Source organism: Falco biarmicus, chromosome 3, assembly GCF_023638135.1.
Source record: "Falco biarmicus isolate bFalBia1 chromosome 3, bFalBia1.pri, whole genome shotgun sequence".
NCBI classification, from domain to species: Eukaryota; Metazoa; Chordata; class Aves; order Falconiformes; family Falconidae; genus Falco; species Falco biarmicus.
Window position 1 is genome coordinate 86,195,247 of NC_079290.1, and position 12,851 is coordinate 86,208,097.

The 12,851-nt window shown below is 44.5% G+C and overlaps 1 protein-coding gene across 6 annotated transcripts in view; it reads left to right on the top strand.

Moving 5' to 3' along the window:
* Window positions 1–12,851, top strand: part of TSNARE1 (t-SNARE domain containing 1) — a 507,873-nt gene that overhangs the window by 16,311 nt on the left and 478,711 nt on the right. For 4 of the 6 annotated variants that reach the window (XM_056332137.1, XM_056332143.1, XM_056332141.1 and 1 more), the window contains exon 2: window positions 12–101. The exons of 1 other annotated variant lie outside the window; for it this stretch is intronic. The gene's annotated coding sequence lies outside the window, so the exon portion shown is untranslated. Of the gene's footprint in view, window positions 1–11; window positions 106–12,851 lie in introns of all 6 variants that reach the window. One more of the 6 variants, XM_056332138.1, reaches the window with a different exon arrangement.

A 12,851-nucleotide genomic window follows, 5' to 3' on the forward strand; every position in this document is an offset into this window, starting at 1 on the left:
TACCTGAACAGAGACGATACTGCTGAGACGGGCCTTGGGTCTGTTAGGCTATTGCTGCGTGGTGGTGAACTAGTGGATCCACAGCTCAAGGAAATAAAATTGTGGGTGAGATTTTTTCTGTTTTCTTTCTTTTGATAATCCTTCCTGTTCCACTTTATTTTGTTTTGTGGTTGGTTTGGGTTTTTTTTTTCTTCTTTTTCCCCAACTCCGTATCCCTTAAACTTGTTGGAGGTGATGCTCTATTTTGTAGACCCACCCTCTGGACTTGGGTGTGCAGGAATGCTGTGGGCTCAGTGCTTGCGTATGTTCACCTCTGGATGGCATCTTCTCTCTTGTGGTGGTTTCCTTGTTTTAACTGATCAATATTGGGTGAGCTCCATCCAAATTCTTCCCCTAACAGCTGATCTTTCCTGACTTGGCTGATTCATTAAGCTCTGGGATGTCCTGCACTCACAGTGTATTGACATTGAGTTGGGCTTTCTGGCCAAAGCGAGTATTAATGGGTATGCTCTGCTAGGAACAGATGGTCAGGGAAAGTATCAGTTTTCAAGGTGTAACAGACTGTGTCTGTAAAACCTATAGCGTTTTTTTATCAGCAGAAATGGTTTTCTTAAACTACATCTGTTTTTCCCACCTGGAATACTGTTAACGGTAATTTGTATCGTGGTTAGAATAGTAGTTTCATATACTCCAGCTTAATAGTAGGAAATAAGTCTTCTCTTGGGTATTTTTGGCTTGGTATCTGTTTCTCCTTCGTAGAATACTTTAGAAAGTATACTAGAATTAGAAAAAAGGAAGGCTTTTATATATTTATCTGAATCAATTGATTATCTTACACTTAATTCTTATTCAAGAACTCATGATCTTTGAAACATGTCCTTAAAAAGGATTTAATTTCCGTATGTCTGTTTTCCATAGCATGGGGAGCATTGGCATGTTCCTGCCCTGTTTCATATACAGAGCTAAACAGATTTGTAACATTCAGTAAACAGTATGCAGAAAGTATGCCTATTAACATCCTGAGTAATCACCAACAACAGAGTAAATACGAGGTTAATGAGATTAACAGGAAAGAGGAACTTAAGTATTTGAGTGCACCTCCCCACGGCCCCATAGCCGGTGGCAGCCCTGTTTCTGTTGACGAGCCCAGCATGGCTGTAGACGCAGTAGTGATTTTGCTGCTGTTCCCCATACAATACTTAATGAGTTCCTACTGCTGGCATTTTCTTTAGTTACTGTATAATATTATTAAATCCCACTCCTTGCAAGAGGATTATAGTGTTGGGGTTTGGTTTTTTTTTTTTCCTCTTTCTTTCTTTTAAAAGTAAATCTTTATTTGTATTTTTTGCTATTTGTTTCTAGTGCTGTGGCTCGGTGATAAGGTGGCTGATTAGCCATTTTCTGAAGTCTTCTCCCAGGCATCTGGTACCCTCCTAGATGTCTCCTCATGGCCTCTGGAAAAATTGGCCCAAGTCTTTTCTGGGAAACATGCTACTGTCAGAATATTGTACTCTAAGTGCATTGAGATTTAGACCTTATTTTCTTATTCCAGGCTTGATCTTGACTTGATTTCAGTTGTCCTTTGCCTTCCTCCTTCCAAGTGCTCTCCATCACATATTCTCCATTAAGTCTTGCAGGGAGAGGAAGACTGATTTCCAAGTAAAAACATGACCTTTCCCCACCCCCGCACTGTAGTATCACTCAAGCCCTCTCTCTTTTCCAGGTCGGTGGGTTTTCTGGACATGGTGCTTTCTGTCCATCTTCCTCTAGCATCTTCTGGCAGTCATCAATGTTTTCTCAATGTCACTACCTCAGAATTATATTTATTTGAGTTTTCTCCACCCAACACTGCATATGGGTGGTTGACTCAAAGCTCTAGGCACCAACTCCCCTTACTGGTCCGTTGACAAACTGCAACTTGTTTTTTTTATATTTCAAATGAAAATGCCTTACTGAGAAACCTGTTTTGTTTACTGAAGATAAATCTTGTACTTATGACCCTAGCTTTTCTTTTTACAGTGGTTCTGATTAAACCATGAACCTTCAATTTAAACAATTCGGGTAGAGTATGGGCACTGCATATTGCCTACATGAATTATTTGCCTCTTAGCTTTTGATTTTATTTTTTAGGGTTTGGGTTTGGTGGGGGTTTTTTTTGTGTGCTGTTTTTGATTTTTTTTTAGGTTTTTTTTTAGTATTGCAAGTTACTTCCTTCAGGTTTCAATTGAGTAGGACAGTGATTTCTCTCTCCTGTCAGCTCTTTTACATTTTGGTGTGAGAATGACTGGTTAAGGGATCAGGAGCACAAGCAGTGTTCTACTCTATCCTTCCAGTTGCAGGGAACAATGAGGGAAGAAACAGGAAGAGGCAGCAGATCAATACCTGGCTCCAAGCCTGGTGTCACTGGCTGAATTTTGTTTTTTTTTGATCACTGGCCAGTTTACACAATACCAGGCCTACTGGTAACAGACGAGGTATACCTGTCTCAAAGCAGGAAAAGGACCTTTGCACAGGAGTTTGCAGCATTCATGGAAAGAGATTTAAATTAGATTTGAAGGGTGAAAGGGATAAAACCAGGCTTGAAAGAGATATGCCTGGGGACGGCATGCCAATGTTTGAGGGACAATGTGCTAGTGAGTTCCTTCAGTCTGATGTCTCGGTGGTGGTAGAGGATGGAGATCTGTGTGGCAGAAAATTCACAGGGGTTACTGATGTGTTGGAAACCATAGAAGTGCCTGAGAATGGTCAGATAGGAATTGGGGCTTCTTCCCCCAGCAAAAGGTGGCAGGATCAATAGCCCCACCAAAGTGCATCTGCATCAAGGCGCACAGCATGAGGCATCGGACAGGAGCGGCTGGAAGACATTGTGCAGCTGGAAAATGTTGGCATAGTTGCTGTCACTAAAACACTGGCATGATGCAGGGGATGGCTGTAAACTCTTCTGAAGGGATGGGCAAGGAGGGAGAGGCGGCGCAGTAGCCCTGTATGTTAGGGAGTGTTTTGACTGTCTGGAGCTTAATGATGGTGACGATAGGGTCGAGTGTTTATGGTAGGAGTCAGGGACAAGGCCAACCAGGCAGGTGTCCTGGTGGGAGTCTGCTACAGACCACCCAACCAGGATGAAGAGGCAGATGAAATACTCTACAAGAAGTCTCACAATCGCTAGCCCTGGATCTCGTGGGGGACTTGAACTTAGCAGGTGTCTGCTGGAAGTACAGTTCAGCGGAGAGGAAAGGGTCTAGGAGACCCCTGGAGTGTGTGTAAGAGCTCCCTGACCCAGCGGATGAGTGGGCCAGCGAGGGAAGGTGCCCGTGGAGGTGCTGCTCGTGAACAGAGGCGGCCTGGTGGGTGATGTGATGGTTGGCAGCCACCTTGGGCACAGCGACCACAAAACGCTGGAGTTTCCATTTCTCAGAGAAGTCAGGAGTGGGGTCGGCAGAACTGCCGGCTTGGGCTTCTGCAGGGCAGGCGTTGGGCTGTCTAGGAGCCTGGCTGACAGAGTCCCTTGGGAGGCAGTTCTGAAGGGCCAAGGGCTCCAGGAAGGCTGAGCGTCCCTCAAGGAGGAGATGTCAGAGGTGCAGGCGCAGGCTGTCCCCATGTGTGGGAAGGCGAGCGGGCAGGGAAGGAGACCAGCCTGGCTGAAGAGAGAGCTTTGGCTGGAACTCAGGGGAAAAAGGAGAGTTTGTGACCGTTGGAAGAAGGGGAGGCAGCTCAGGGGGGCTGTAAGGATGTTGTGAGGTTATGCGGGGAGAACATGAGTAGTGCCAAAGCCCAGCTGAACTTACTCCGGCTACTGCCATAGAAGACAGTAAGAAAAGTTTGTATAAATACATTAGCAACAAAAGGAGAGCTAATGAGAATCTCCATCCTGGATTGGATGCGGGGGGTAACATAGTGACAAAGGGTGAGGAAAATGGTCCCTAATGCCGCCTTTGCACCAGTCTTTAGTAGTAAGACCAGTTTTTTCTCAGGTTGCCCAGCCTGCTGAGCTGGAAGACAGAGACAGGGAACAGAATGAAGCTCCCGTAATCCAGGGGGAAGTGATGAGTGACCTGATACAGCACAAAACCACACACAAGTCTATGGGGCCAGGTGGGATCCACCCTGAGGGTACTGAGGGAGCTGGTGGAAGTGCTCATCAAGCCAAATCCAGTCATTTATCAGCAGTGCTGGCTGAGTGGGGAGGTCCCAGAAGACTGGAGGCTAGTCACTGTGACGCCCATCTAGAAGAAGGGCAGGAAGGAGGATCTGGGGAACTGCAGGCCTGTCAGCCTGACCTCCATGGCAGGGAAGGTTATGGAGCAGATCATCCTGAGTGCCTTCATTCGGCACGTACAGGAGAAGGAGGTGACCAGGCCCAGCCAGCATGGGCTTATGAAAGGCAGGTCCTGCTTGACTAACGTGACGTCCTTCTACAATAACATGACCTGCCTGGTGGATGAGGGAAAGGCTGTGGGTATTGTCTCTGAAGTTTAGTAAAGCCTTTGACACTGTTTCCAACAGCATTGTCCTGGAGAAACTGGCCCCTCACTGGAAGACAGACATTGAGGTGTGCAGGAGCGGGCTGCAAACTAGGACCATGCGTGGCAATCAGTTAGCTGAGGGGAATGTGCTCGAGCTTGTCTAGACAACAATTAACATGATGAGGCATGTTTACAGAGCACAGGGGAGTGGGAGACGGATGGCGCCAAGGAAAGGTAACACCTTGCTGTTAATTGATGGTAGTTAACCACCAATCAGGGATTGCCTAGTATGCAAGGCTTAGCTTCAAGAACCAATCTGTTTAAAACGCGCAGCTTCTGAAAGTGTATAAAAACGCGTGCTTCTGTACAATAAATTGACATTTGCTTGCATCAAGCTGCGTCCCGTCTCTTCATTCGCCGCAGAGGTGTGGGAGCATGTCTAAAGAAAGGCAACAAAGCTGGTGAAGGGTCTAAAGCACAAGTCTTTTGAGGAGTGGCTGAGGTAACTGGGGTTGTTCAGCCTGGAGAAAAGGAGGTTGAGGGGGGACTTTATGGCTCTCTACAACTACGTGAAAGGAGGTTGTAGCAAGGCGAGTGTCAGTCTCGTAAGTAACAAATGATAGGATGAGAGCAAATGGCCTCAAATTACACCAGAGGAGGTTTAGATTGGATATTAGGAAGAAATTCTTCCCCAAAAAGGTTGTGAAGCCCTGGAACAGGCTGCCCAGGGAAGTGGTTGAGTGACCATCCCTGGAGGTATTTAAAAGACCTGCAGATGTACTTAAGGACATGGTTTGGTGGTGGACCTCATAGGGCCAGGTTAATGGTTAGACTTGATGATCTTAAAGGTTTTTTTGAACCTAAAAAAATCTATGATTCTGTGATTGTGCCCTGTCACAGCTTTGCCCACAGCTGAGATTTCCTTTCCAGACTGCATTGCTGGAAGTGAGCCCAACATCTTGGCATTGGCTGGGCAAAGTGGAAGAGCACTTGACTGCTTCTGCAATGCTGTGGGAGGGAGGAGATATAATTCCACCAAATTGCTGTCCAGCAGCACAGCTTGGAAAGGTCCTCTGGGTTCATCTCAGTGTGGTGGTTTAATGATTTGCTGCTCTTTAAGAACTGAGAATCATACAATAGTTTGGATTGGAAGGGATGGCCTTTAAAGCAATGACCTTTAAAGGTCATCTTGTCCAACATGCCTGCAATAAGCAGAGAAGTCTTCAACTAGATCAGGTTGCTCAGAGCCCTGTCCGACCTGACCTTGAACACTTCCAGGGATAGGGTATGTACCTCCTGTCTGAGCAACCTGTTCCATTGTTTCACCATCCTCATTGTAATAAATGTGTTCCTTGGAAACTGAGAAGATGGGGTTTTGATGGGAATAGTTTCTCCCTTGCCTTGTGAAGACGCGATATAGGTCAGTCTGAGAAGAAAGTAGCTCTTGAGTTTGCTTGGTGGGATGGTCTTTCTCCACTTTCCCACAGTTCCTTTTATGGTTTATAACTGGGAGACCAGTTAAACTCGGTGATGCTCTCTCAGTGCTGAGGCTTTGGCTGTGAGTCACAGTACTGGTCAGCGTGCAGAGAGCTCATGCTGATGCTTCCAGATGTTGCAGTGTAGTTGGACAGAGAGCTTGCTGATATGGAGGACAGCAAGACCTTCATAAGAGGGAGGAGGAAGCTGTTAAAAGCCACAGCATGATTGCTTGTGGTTTTATTTTGATCTCTTTGCATATAGAAAAGTGGTGGAAATCATAAATGGGTGTACGTTAGTGCAGAGGAGGGACTTGCACATATTCCTGTGCAACGGCAGGGAAAACTATTCAGGTTGCTGCAGCATGTTACTAATATTTGTGTATGAATGCTTAAAATTTTACAAGAGACTTTTAAAACCTGAGAAATCTATTTTGTTATCTTATAAGTGGATGATTAAACCCTCCACATTTTCTTCTTTTTCACTGTGGGAATCTTGAAGTCATTACACTTGTTTTCTTTAGAAATCATACTAAAAGCAAAGTGTGGCTTCATTATTTATTTATTTATTTAGGGAAAGCGCTTCTCTTCCTGTTTTATTGAAAAGCACTTTAATTGATCTTTCAGACTGTTGAGAATAGGACAGAGAAGAAAATATTTAATGCAATGTGTAATTCTTTCTGGTTTTGCCTCAAAATAATAAGCCACTTTGCTAAGATTTATGTATCTGAAGACATTTTATGCACACAGTGCAGCTATGTTTTATCTGCCTACTGCAGCAGGCTGATGCAAAGAAATGCTTTGATCAATGGTATGAACTCGTTCAGGATAACTCCCAAAATGTTCCAGTGATAAACACAGTACCACTTTCTTGCCACCTTGATTATAATTGTATCTTTTTATGTTTGTGACTTACATTTTCTTAATTGAAACTACGTGAAGGTTAAAAATTAAAATGATGCAAGTCCATTTCTTGCTGGGCTGTACTAAAGCAGAATAACACCCCATTTAACCAGGAGTCTTTCCTATGGATTTTGCAGCACTAGGACACTTTGGAGGCAGGTGAGGTGCCTGTGCCTTGTCTTTTAATTTTCCTAGATAACGCAATGCTGCATTACAGGGTGTATGGAAGGCTGGCAATTGAACACAGATTGCCTGAATTGCAGAGCATCGCTTCAGTGTTAACACCTCCCTCCTGTCTATTTAATGTGAAACACCTGTGGAGATGCAGTGCTGTGCTGTGCTTACCTTCAAGGTCTGAGGTCTGAGCTTCTTCAGTCTGCACATGCTGGCTGAGTCAGAAGTATTTATGGGCTGGATTCACCTTGCTTTGCCTCCATTGTAGTCAAAGGTCAACTAAAATAATGCGTATCAGGTCTTGTTCAGTGGTTGTGATTTGTGGTGGTTGAGATGTGGACAACATATGTATTAATTCACACCTCCATGGTTTGCTTTTTCAGTACTAAAGACTTCTGGGGATATCTGGACATGGTTTGGAATAGTCACTGAGAGACTGTGTCTGCAAGCTCTCACTAAAATAATGAGCTGTAGCCTGTCATGGTGGGCTGAAGCAGAGCTTTTTGGAGGTGTATGGCAGCGTGCCAGAGGAGTGATGGAGAAGGGACTGAGCTTGAAGCCCCCATCGAAAACCTCTTGCTTGCATGTAGCCAGACTAGAGCCGCACAAACAGGTGTCCTGCTCTTGAAGGTCCAGCTGGTAATCATTGAGTTTGTGCATTGCTGTAGGATATAGGTATTGTGAGCTGGAAGATGTGCCAGCGCAAGACAAGAAGGTTCATTCCTGACTTGCTTAACTTAAAATTTATTGGAGAGTAAAAGGAAGCGAGGAGATAATGATCAGCATCAGAGCCAGCTGAGAGGCTGGAAGCAAATCTCAGCTCACAGCAAGGGTGTTTCAGGGCAGTAGTTCCTGAAGGAAGCCTGATGTCCCACAAGGACAGTTTTGGGAAGTCCTTTGGAGCCTAGGAAGACTGAGGAGATGTGGACCATGGGGTTGTTGACAGCTTTCCATGCTGGTGAGTTTCTCCGTGCAAGAGGTTCAACTTCCTATAAGTTGCGTGAATGTCTCAAATAATTGAACCACCTTGTTGAAATAGCTTTCAATAATTCAGAGGTGTTCAGCTGCATTTGTTTGAAATATGCCGTGTGCCATGCCTTAAGAGTACCTTTTCAATGTATTGTTGGGTCTCTCAATTTAATTTAATGTTGAGCTTGAGAAAAAGAGCCCCTGTCTGCCCTCTCACTCCCTAAAAAAAAAAAAAAAAAAAAAAAAAAAAAAGTGAGAACTAAGCAAAAAGAATTTGTCATGAAACTAAATTCACTTAGAAATACCTAGTTTAGAAGGGCATCTTTAGAAGCTCATTCTGTACTTTTATTGCAAGGATGGTGTTATACTGCTGTACTATATCAGAGAACTGTAACAGCAACTCCTCTGTCCTGAACAACTGCCTAGAGCTGTAGGGTTTTGTGTTTAACCCAACGAATATTTTAGCTTGGTCTTTCCAGGGGTAAAATGAAGGAGTAGCTGCTCTGAAGGATTAGTACAGGATGAGTTAGGCGTTTGTAAAAGGCATTAAAAGCCACAGTTGCTGTAGCTGGATTACATCCCAGTGCTGGAAATGGGAGGCAAGATGCTGTGGTTCGTTGTCCTGTTGCAGATCCTCCTGCTGATGGACCTGGCTGCTGTGGGTAAAGCACAGGTCTGGTGTGAGCATGGCAACATGCATCTGGATTGCAGGATGAAGACAACTGGTTATTTGTTTAGAGTGTGCTTAGATGAAAGGTGCTAAGATCAGATGAAAAGGGGAAAAAACCCTAACAACGAACCTCAAAATCCCTCATGCTTCCCAGCATCAATCATAAAAAGAATAAAAAACCTCAAGGATATCTCTTTTCTTTTCTCTCACAGTTTCAGTAAGCGCTACAGGCCAAATGCTTGTGCTCACCACAAGGAAGCTGTTTCTTGACCCCAGAAGCTGCATCCCATCATCTTCCCCCTTGCTCTCAGCCACGAGGCAGGAGTAACGCAGCCCACTGGGAAAGGAGATGCACAAGGAGTAGCTTGCAAGCAGAGAATGGTGGTGTCCTCTGTATGTCCTGCCTCTGCAGCATCACCACACAGGTCCAGGATAGGAGCCAGCCAACATCTTTGATCTAGGTAGCCACTAGCTGGGGGTATTGACACCCGTTTTCCCACTATCAGGGTTATCTGGTGATCCAGCAATGCTTGGAGCAGCCCAGCTTTTGGTCTGCTGGCTGGGCTTGGTGCTGGTTTTTTGCTACCTTCTCAGAAATCACTCTCAACTCAGCTTGCTTTTTTTAGTAACGTGCATCATTTGTAATACTAAAGGCTCTCCTGCAATGGAGGAGTTTTTGGCTGTTATTTTTAACTGAATGTTTCATTGATCTGATTTACAGCATGAGCTGCTGGCTGCTATATTAGCAAGAGAGAGGAGAGCCAGCCATGGTGTGGGGCAGGGAAGAAGCAGTGTGGGGAGGTCTTGAGTTATCTCTCTTGTCAGAGCTAATGCATCGCAGAGCTGCAGCCCAAAGATGCCTTTTTGCATCATTCTAAGCCAATAAAAGTCAGGGCTCCACTCTCTTTTAAGTGGATCCATGGACTTCAGCCCTATGCAACATTTTGGCACTGGTATGCTGGTGTCTGTGTGGTGAGCCAGTTCCAGAGCCTGATTGATTCAAAACAAAACCCTACCAGAAATAATAATAATAATAAAAAGACTTAGGGGAAAAAAAAACCCCCACAAAACCAAACATGTAGATTTTAGGTAGATGGTGGGATGTAGTCTGAGCTCTGCAAGGCAGCTTGCTGCTCTTGCTTGGGTTGAATGAATTTTGCTTGCAACCCCAGCTGAAGAGGCTGAGTGCCAGGCATCAGGATATAGTGGGACCTTGGTTGGTGCAGCAGGGTGGAATGTGGTTCCTTTTGGGCAGCACTGTTGTCTGTGACGTGGAATGCAAAGCCTCCATCGCTGATGCTTTGCTACATGGTGACTGCAACCCAGAGCTAGGAGCACCTGAAACCTTCAGTGACAGGTTTGAGGGTTCAGCTTAGCCCTAACCAAGTGTGTAAATAGCTGCAAGCCAGAGGAATGGGTTGTTTTTCTACTAGGTGAACAAGAAAATGAAATATAAATACAATGTTTGGGGCACAGGTATGAAAGTGGGAACAGAGGAGCGCCATTAAGTTGTTTGCAGAAATGGATTTTTTTTTTTTTTTAATGGTAGTTGGAAGTCTCTCACTTCTTTTAAAGCTTTCTCCTGTTGGTGTCTTTCTGCCTTTTAGTAGGCTGGCTGAGTTAACCACATCAGAGAAAAGAGTACAGTTTGCTGATTTTCTCTTCTGTCCAACTATCAATGAATGTGTTAAGGAAGCACCTAAAGACTTAGTATCTCAATGTCCTCAAGGAAAACAGGAAAATTCACTGACTTGCCTGTTTTTTTGGTATAATCCAGTCAAACAGTTAGTACGTGTCCTGGTCTAGATTACCCATGTATGCTGCTTGCTGTCTGTGTGGTGCTTGGGATGATGCTTTGGAGAATGAATTGAGACATGAATGGGGCTTGAAGCTGCAGAGGGGAAGTGCCCGTGAACACAGGCAGTATGTGGAGAGATTGTGACAGAAGCATCATGGTGACACAGAGTAAGGGAGCAGAGCTATCATGGCAGGAAGCATTTTGTACGGGACATGGGCAGAGATGCTCAGCTCCACTGTTGGCTTTGAGAATGCATTGCTCTGCAGTGCTCAGTGCTATGCAGTGTAGAAATGTGTGGTTTTATCACTGCTAAGGCACGTTAAGCAAACAAAAAGGACTTAGAGACCCTTCAGTTGAAGGGAAGTGTGTCTTTTTTTCAAGATACTGTTCTGAAAGTTGGGTGTTTAGGACGTAGTTTTCCTGATCTAAAATAGCTGAGTCACCGGGCATTTGGTGCACTTGGTAAATCCCCTGGAGGTGGAACCAAAGAAATGGTAACATCAAGGAACCTAATTCTGAAAAATAGCACCTCTGTAACAGTCAGGGTGGCTATCTTTGTTTTAGAGATCCTGAATTGCTGAATTGTTTTATGACAAGTGTGTCTATGTCCACAGTTAGAAAGTAGGGGTGAGGTTCAACCTGTCCTGTTAGTTTGAGCTTCTTCATATTTTCCTGTTTTCTCCTTTGGCTTGGCATTAAGCTCGCAACTGGAGTTTGGACCATGAAGGGCCCACTGAAGTTAGTGATAGTGCTGTGTATCAGTTGTCTGCTTGATGACATGCAACACAAACCTCAGTCCTGTTCTTCCAACAAAACCACATAAAGAGTTTCTCCTCTACTTGAGAAACTGTGTTTTCATTGGATGATGGTGTTCAGAGGGGAAGAAGTGAAGTCTTTACATTGCAAATGCAACAGCAGATAAGCAAAAGGGCTGAAAGCTTAAGGCTAGCCAGCTCAGGGCAGCAATCCTTTGCACTTTGCTGGAGGGGGATCCTGGCTACTGAGACTTCTGCACTGAAAGCCAGCTGGCAGATGGGAGATAACTCCAAACTGTTCTTTTGTGTTGGTATGTGTGACTTTGCCAAGGAGGAGGTTCCTGTCGCGCTGGGTGCTACTATTCATGGTACTAATGCAAATTTCTATGCTTCATCATGAGATGTTCTGGGCCTCTGAAGATAAGTATGCCTTCGTGTCTGAGGTGAGGAAGGTTCTTGCATACCCAGACTTGCTTTCTGAGGGCTCTTTTCCCTGAATGCCCAAATTAGCTCTTTTTTCTGTGGAGATGTTGTTTGTAAATTTTTTGTTGCCTTCCACTGACTTCAATTTACCAGTGACCTTTCTTGCAGCCTGAATGCAGTGTTTTTGGTACTGTGAGCAATATAAACTCTCTTAAATTATACCTCTTGCCCCCCATCCATCTCAGTTTAGCTTTGCAGGAGGATCGTGCATTATCACTTGGAGTTTGCTTTCAGAGTTGAGGAGGGTGATAAATGCTTGTGGTAGAAACTGGCTAACATGGACTCCTTTAGGTGGCTCAATATGTGGAGAAGAAAGAAGAATGGATTTTTAATAGTGGGGGTTTTTTGGGTTTGTTTTTTTTTTTTTTTCTCTTCATGATAGAATTGTAGAATGGTTTGGGCTGGAAGGGACCTTAAAGATCATCTCTTTCCAACCCCCCTGCCATGGGCAGGGACACCTGCCACTAGACCAGGTTGCTCAAAGCCCCATCCAGCCTGGCCTTGAACACTTCCAGGGATGGAGCATCCACAGCTTCTCTGGGCAAACATGTTCCAGTGTCTCACCACCCTCACAGTAAAGAATTTCCTCCTGATATCTAACCTAAACCTACCCTCTTCTAGTTTAAAGCCATTCCACCTTGTCCTGTCTCTGTGTCATCTTTTTCCTGTGTTTTCTGGGATTTTAGGCAAAGATGTTCAGGTCAGTTGATTTTTCCTGTCCCACAACTAGAAATGACAATTCAGGTCATTGCATTAAAGGCAGCTGTGACTTGGTGATAAGCTGGACTAGTGCAAACTCTGCCATGTGTGCTTGCCTTTGCATGCTTTTGCACCTGGAATTGTTTCCACCTCCATGAGATGACTTTTGATTGGAAACCTACAGGTGAGTTGCTGTATTTTTCTTAGTAATCTCTGGCACTCCCTTAATTTTTACACTGCAGTTTAGTGGAAGGGCTGTTGAGATCCAGCTGTGTTGGCATTCATCAATTTTGCTCTTGCTTAACTGCAAACAAGACTGTGTGTTAGGTGGCAAAAATCTTTAAAATAGAAAAGCAAATTCATGCAATGAATGATGTACATTAGTTTTTGGAGTAAAGTGACAAAAATTGGATCATTGTTTTAACTGAAGTACTAAATTTTTGTTAGCACCCTGCAATACTT